Source organism: Aythya marila (assembly GCF_965140915.1).
Source record: "Aythya marila genome assembly, chromosome: 1".
Lineage (NCBI taxonomy): Eukaryota > Metazoa > Chordata > Aves > Anseriformes > Anatidae > Aythya > Aythya marila.
The window spans coordinates 32,889,890-32,896,875 of record NC_139042.1 but is presented as its reverse complement, the minus strand read 5'-3'; positions in this window follow the sequence as shown (position 1 = coordinate 32,896,875).

Below are 6,986 nucleotides of genomic sequence, written 5' to 3'. Positions count from 1 at the left end.
TAAAATTCTTACAGCTTTGATTCAGCAAAGCCTGCTCTCTCACATGCCTCTTTTCCCCATACCTCTTGTTTCATTTTCTGGATTGGGTGATGATACTTGTTTTAATGCTCCTTGCTGGGACCAAATTATCAATCTACCTGCCACCCACTTGGTAAAGAAGGCAATGAACACCAGGCAGAAGCCACTACATATTAATTCATCATTGCCTCCAGAAATAGAAATAACCTAGTTTTTTTTTATTGTTATTATTCCTCCCTTCCCCTCTCAAGAATAATTTGCCTTGTCAGCCTAAGAAACAACATCAGTAGCTCCCCTAAACTTTAGCAGAAACAGTAACTTCATGTTCTAGAAATTAATGGTTAAAGGCTTCATCAGGAAACCTCCATGAGGTAGTTCCGTTGATACTCAAGTACCAGGAATTGCTCATTGAAGGCAAAGTTCATCTGAGATCTGTTTTTGCTGTTACCCCATGTGAGTGTCTGAAATCTTTAAATCAACATTTATCTTGTGCCTTAATGATCTGTTACTGTAACAGGTGTAACAGGGTGCACGTAGTAGTCTCAGTTGAATCAGGACAATTAATTTGTTTTGCATTCTGAGGCCTCACAAGGAAGGAAAATAATGATAATAATAATAAGGCTGCCTCAAACTGTTTACCTTCCCTTGCTTATAACTGCACTTAATTTTAAATATTTGATTTGGATTATGTCATTCTGGGTTTTTGATGCAGACTAAATATTATTAAACAGTTTTGTGTTATTTTTCTTTCCAAAAAGCTTTTTTTTTTTTTTTCTTTTTTAAGGATGCTGCTGGAGCTGTCAGACCTGGCAGACTCCTACATTCACTGTCCCTGGCTGCTGTAGCCCAGCTAGGTGCACTCTGGGGCACTGCGGGCCCTTATCATCAGCACCCATACCCAAGATCATCAAAATTCACATGAAATGTAACTGTTAATAGCCCAATCCTGTACTTCTACTCCAGCCAAGCCAGGGTTGAATATCCTTTAGTGAAACATGTACCTTCACTCTCTAGATTACCGTGCACACCCACAATCACAGACTCCTCAAGTATTGGGATGGCCTCTAAGTCCATCTAATACCTATACTTAGGCCTGTTTGCTAGCTACTGTCTCAGACCCTGAGTATTCCCAGATGCACATTTCCTCCTACCAACCAGCTAATCTTGTTACTAACAATTAGCCATCTCATGCATGTACATACACTTTTGCCTCTGCAGTTGTTGTAACATGGGTGTGAGAGTCCTATGGCCTGTATCCCCCTCTCCAGCCACTGACATGTAGACCTTGCAGGATTCACACATGCTATAGGGACAGGGAGTGAGACTGCACAGGAAAAAAAAAAAAAAAAAAAAAAAAATTGTAGAAAGATTTAGTAAGAGGATAGGCAGATGGCCCCTTTTCCCCTCTCCCCTCTATTTTCTCGTGCTTGTTTCTTTCCAATCCACCCTGATACTTCCCTTTCCCCACCTTTGACACTTTCCCTGAACATCCTACAAAAAAGTTTACAAAATACCACAAGCCCATTTTAATATCCAATAATACTGGTGCTAGTCTTGTTTCTCCCTTTTCATCAATTACAAAGCTCAGGATGACCTTCTTCAATGCTGTCTGTGAGTGGTGTCTTTAATGGCCTGTGAACTGGTGACTGAGGAGTCCTGGTCTTTGTTATTGTCTCTGTTGCTGCTTTTCTAGTTATGTGTCATTTCATTTATACTTCCAAGTTCTTAAATATTCAATGTGATGTTCTTTCACTCCAGAAACCCATGCAACTTTTTATTGTCCATGTTTTAGAGTAAGCCTTGGCCATCCAGGATGGGCAAAGACAATAGTACAGGATTGAAGAACATGCCATTAACTGTGGGCATAGACATTCCCCCCTCATGCAGCCCACCTTTAAGCTTTGGATGACAACCAGTTTGGCTGTGCACAGCAGAGGTCAGACTGGCAGTTTTCCACCTGATCCACGGGGGCTGGGCCCTGCTTCAGCTGCAGCACCCGACTGCGCTGCAGATGTTGGATCCCTGCAGCCCTAGAGTTTGATCACTCCTCACGCAGGGTTGCTCTCCCCCTGCAGCCCTCCCAGCCCACACAGCAGCTGCGAGCGAAGAAACTCTCTGTGGTCTCATTGCTCCCTCTTTTGGAGTCTGGTGAGAAAGATACACTGTGGCAGGGGAGAAGAAATCGGGTGGAGGCAGAGGAAGGGGAGAGTGTTTGAGGAGAGCAGGGGTACATGGCTGGAGCAGCACCCAGGAAGAGCACACTGAAAAGACGGAGTGGGAAAGGGTGATAAAAACAAAATAGGGCTTGTAGGGGTTGAAAACAGGGAGAGAAAAAGGAGACGGTGTGTCTGGGGAGGGAGGCAGGCTGTGGCAAATGTAAAGGACAAAAGCAGAAGAAAGGCTGAAGCTGGATTAAAAGCTGGGCAAGGAGAGAGTGATTTAAGATGATAGCAATGTAAAATGAGCAGAGAGGGTTGAGAAAGGAGACTGAGGGAATTTGATCTGGAGAGTGTGAAATCAATAGGATAAATTCCCCACTTCAGTGTGGAATTATATTCCTTATTTTTCAGTCTCAGCAGTACTATCTGGGAAGCAGCCGTATAATTCAATTCACTGGTGAAATCCTTATCTCATTTTGTTCTCCTGGTCAATTCATATGTAAAGTAACAGTTTTTCACTATTACTAGTCACTACTAGTCATATGCAAAACTTTCCTATTAATCATTTAATTTAATACAAAGAAATATTCATAGTCCCACAGCCCATATCAGATGTGTGTGGTGTGTGTTGCAGTTCTAGCTTTAACCATCTAAGAGATTTTTCTCTCTTTTCCCCGGCTAGAAATATTTCTCTTGGACATATTTCTTTTTGCTTGTTTTTAAGTAAATGTCTGACAGTTCTGGGCTCACTTGCACTAGCTATTTTTTGTTTTGTTTGTTTTGTTTTTCTCTCTTACAAATACTTCCCCTGATGCCATTCTGACCTTTTGAATTCTCTCCATGTCAGCAGCTTCATCTTAGGAAGACAATCCTCCCAGACTTTCTCCTGCTCCCACTTTCCCCTTCAAACCAAGTACTGGGTAAATAGATCCATATTACCAACAGCAACGCACTGCAGTTCAGTCACTTTTACCATGAGCTACCTATTAAGTATTTTTTCTCAAGACTTTCCAAGGTGTCACAAGTAAATAATTGAAGTAAATGTCAAGCTGCCCTCCAACTTCCAAGAAAGGACCAGGGATGATTTCAAGGACATTAAAAGAACTATTACCTAATTATATTTCATATGCACTTTTACATAATGTCTGAGTTATACAAGTGTGGGGGTATTTATCAAGAAGGAAGTATGAATTTAGGTATAACTTCACATACATTTTCTTCTCACTTTTTTTTTTTTTTTCCTTCCTAGGATTGTTCTGGAGCATAATAATATTTGTATGTGTCATGATTGTTATTACTTTAAAATACATAATCAATGCTGAGAAAAAAAGAAAAAAAAAAAAAAAAGAAAAGAAAGAAAGAAAAAAAATAAAGATCCAATATAACTGTAACAGAAAGCATATGCATCAAGGTAACATAGTGTAGCCATCTACCTCTAGAATTTTAGCTCTATGCTACTGATTTAGAGGTAGAAGCACAAATATTTTATTGTTTCTTTACAAATGAGATGGTAACCTCTTTTTGGATAAATACAGCCTTTGTTGCATCTCAGTGAAAGACACGGTGCTGACTACACATCTTGAAGTTTCATTTCATTAATAAAGAAAGAGGGGAGAGACAAGTGCTGTTAAAAGAAAAGCCTATTCTTTTCACATTAGTAAGTGTATCACATTTGTAGGCTTTACTTGAAATTAATACCCAAACTTTGACTTTTCCTGTATTAATTGTGGTAGATTCTTGTTTTGGAAAGTGAAGTGCCTTATTCTGATTTTTAAAATACAACTGTCTTTCACATAAACTAAGATTTATTCCGCTTAACTGTCCAAATGAAGTATAGTGATTCTCCTGGTAGTCAATCTAAAGATAAACAACTCTAACAAATTTAGATTAATCCCAGAAGATAAGCAACTCTAATAATTTAGATTAATCCTACTTATTTTAGGAAGAGGTAAAGATGCCTCTCTCTTTCCATTAATAAGAGTGAAGACCTAAACAATTCACTCTGATTAGACAACTGACTTCTAGATGGTTAAAGTTAGATGAGATGAATCCTAACTTTAAACTTCCTGCATCTGTTGTTTCAATTAAATCTCTTGCCAAGGTACATACTAAGGACTAAGCTGGATTATAAAACACTTAAAAAAAGAAAAGTTACCATGACATCACATTGTATAAGGTGATTTTTCAACGAGATCCTCTCACAGAAAAACTTCTGTTTTCCATTATTTTTTTCTCTGCCATTATCTTTTGTGTATAAGGAGAAGGATACAATCTGACCTGAAACTATTACATTTCCCTTTCTCTATCATTTCACCTTAAGAGCGTGATGAAAAACACAACAGAATTCTCTTTTCTTATCTTTTACAAACCATTATACATTTAGGCATTAAGATTGGGATTTGGACATTAGGATTTTGTAACATCAAATACTGTTTATTGTAAATAAAATATTGCAATGTGTTAATAGAAACCAGTTATATTGTTTCACTTATATCTCATATCTCAATTACACATACACTTGGGTAAATAATACTAAACATTTAAAATCATAATAGAAATAGTATTAATAAAAATAACATAAATAAATAAAGCCACTACTCAGTAAATCCTTTGTTTTCACAGAAATTTCACCCTCTGTTTTTTTACTAGATATTTACATTTGAATGTGATTCTTTGGCTTAATTTTTACAGTATTTAACATTAATGTATTTTTGCAAACAAATTTCTCTGAAATATGTGAAACTTATGAAAATGACAGTGCTCCTTCAATTATGAGTGGTTGAAGGGAAGGAGGTTGGTATTTCATTAGGTGCCCACTTTTACTAAAATATTTCATCAATGATTTAGTTGATAGATGACAGCCTGAAGCTGTGAGGATCTGGAATATTGTTGAAGGGCAGGATTCAAGGATCTTGGCAAATGGGATAAATAATGGGGGGGGGAGGGTGGAGAGAGAAAGGAAATTAAATAGAGGCAATTATAGATTAAAGGCTAATACAGAATGAACAACATAACAACTCTGGAAAAGGAGTTGGGAGTTACATTTAATCATGAGCTGGAGATAGAATAAGGTCAGCACCCTGGTAACAGACAAGGTGTTGGGATCTGTGTCCAGTGAAATGCTCAAGTCAGATGAGCTTGACCAACACAGCGGCAACATGATCTCTCTGACCAGGCCTGTTCTTGGCGGAAGTTTGCCTCTTGCCAGGAGTTCACATCCAGGACATTGTGGAGAGGCTCTTGAGGCTTGACCAGTCCAGGGACTACCACTCCTTGCCTTTCTTCCTTATGAGAACAAAGGTTGCTGACAAGGGGGACCTGAATTACATCAAGAGTGATTTCATTGCTCTGCGCATGATGGTGAAGGGCATGGAGGTCCTCCTTAATCCTGCCAATGAAGGGGAATGACTTGAGGGGAAGTGAGCAGATCTCATGAGTCAGCAGCTGTTTGCACAGATGATATCAACAATAGGTATTTCTTTTTTACCACTGTGGTACCCTCTTGGAGGATCAAGGACTGTCAGGAAGAGGTGGAATCCACATGAACAAGTAGGATAGAAGCATCTTTGCAAAAAATCTGGCCAACCTTCTGAGGAAATCTCTAAACAAGGAATGCTGCAGGAGGGACATGATAATCCACAATCAGGTGCGAAGGTGATGGACTGTACTGGTAAGCAAATGGTACAGTGTGATATGGGACAGCAAGAACCTGGAAAATAGCAAAACATGACAGCAGTGGTCCATCCCCAGGTCTATATGCATAGAAGTGTCTACAGAACAGCATTATGGGGGAAAATCTCATACGTTTATTTGGTATACATTTAGAGATGCCTCTCTGAAGTGCCTGTACACTAATGCACACAATATAAGGAACAACAGGACAAATTTGAGGTCCACGTGCAGTCACTGGTCTGCTATCTTCTTGGGTCACAGAGATGTTGTGGAATAGTTCACATAACTGGAGTGCTGCCGTGGTTGTATACAGGCTCATTAGGAAGGACAGCAAGGAGTGAAGGTTTCCTGTTGTGTGGGAAAGCAGTGGAAATGCAGAAAGCTCTGACTGAGGTTGCATGAACCTGTAAGGACCTTATGTGTTAAGGTTAGAGGTGAGACCAATATGGGTGTCATTGTGACAGGTGTCAGTACAGAAGGCCTAAACAGGAAGGTCAGGCCTTCTTCCAGCTAATGAGAGAAGCAACATGGTTACAGGCTGTGGTTGTTGTAGGGAACTTCAACCACCCCAGTATCTGCTGTAGGGACAAATGAGCAACACACAAGAAACCCAGGAGGTTTCCGGAGTACATTTATGATAACATCTTGACATGATTGTCAAGAGACGTGAGGATGGGATGTCCTGCTGGATCTCATACCTGCAAACAAAGAACAAGGACACAAAGGCCGAGGCAGCCTTGGCTGAAGGAATCATGAGACAGATGGTGGAGTCCAGTATCCCAAGAAGAAAGAGCAAGACAAATAACTGTATCACAACCCTGGACATAAAGAGAGCAGACTTGGGCCTCTTTAGGGGCCAAGGACTTTGAAGAATTCCACAGGAAACTATGACAGAAAGAACAGAGGTCCAGGAGAGCTGGATCATTCAAGCTCAATTACCTCCTCCAAATGTCTGAACCCAACAAAAAGGGAGTATAGATGGCAGGAGATCCTCAGAGGTGAATAAGAAACTCCAGACAAATGTCAAATATAGAAAGTAAGTATACTAAAGGAATACATTGCTAAGATTACAGGAATTAGAATTGAATTAGGACAGCCAAAACCTACCTGGAGCTGAATCTGAGATGGGCTGTGAAT